Source organism: Podarcis erhardii (genome assembly GCF_964252035.2).
Source record: "Podarcis erhardii genome assembly, chromosome: 12".
NCBI lineage: Eukaryota > Metazoa > Chordata > Lepidosauria > Squamata > Lacertidae > Podarcis > Podarcis erhardii.
The window spans coordinates 36,977,898-36,978,404 of NC_138513.1; positions in this window are offsets into that span (position 1 = coordinate 36,977,898).

Sequence of the window (507 nt, forward strand, 5' to 3'; positions counted from 1 at the left end):
TGCTTTGTGTTGTGTTTATTCCTGTAGATATTTATTTGCCCAGCTAAATACTCCTATGTTACAAAGACTTTTTTCTTTCATTGCTGTTTTCTGCTACACTTTAACAAGACAGAAGGAAGACAGAAGGTTAGAAAGGACTCGTTTCTTTCCTGTAGATTTCCTAAATTAGGCTGCAGTCCTTATGCCTCTAACTCTGGAGTAAACCCCATTGAATTCAATAGGACTTAACTTCCAGGTAGACAGTTCGAATTGCCCACAGGTGGCACAATGGGGCAGTGCATCTGGCTGTTAACCAAAAGGTTGGTGGTTCGAGCCCACTGAGGGACGGCTGTGAGCAGGATTCCTGCATTGCTGGGGGTTGGTCTAGATGACCCTTGGGGGGCCCTTTCCAACTCCACAATTCTATAATTCTAAAAGTTACACAACTAATGCACAAAATAATAGGTAGCTGCCTCGGTCGATTGAAGGGGAAGCACAAAATCCAAAGTACAGCATGCCTTTATTAAG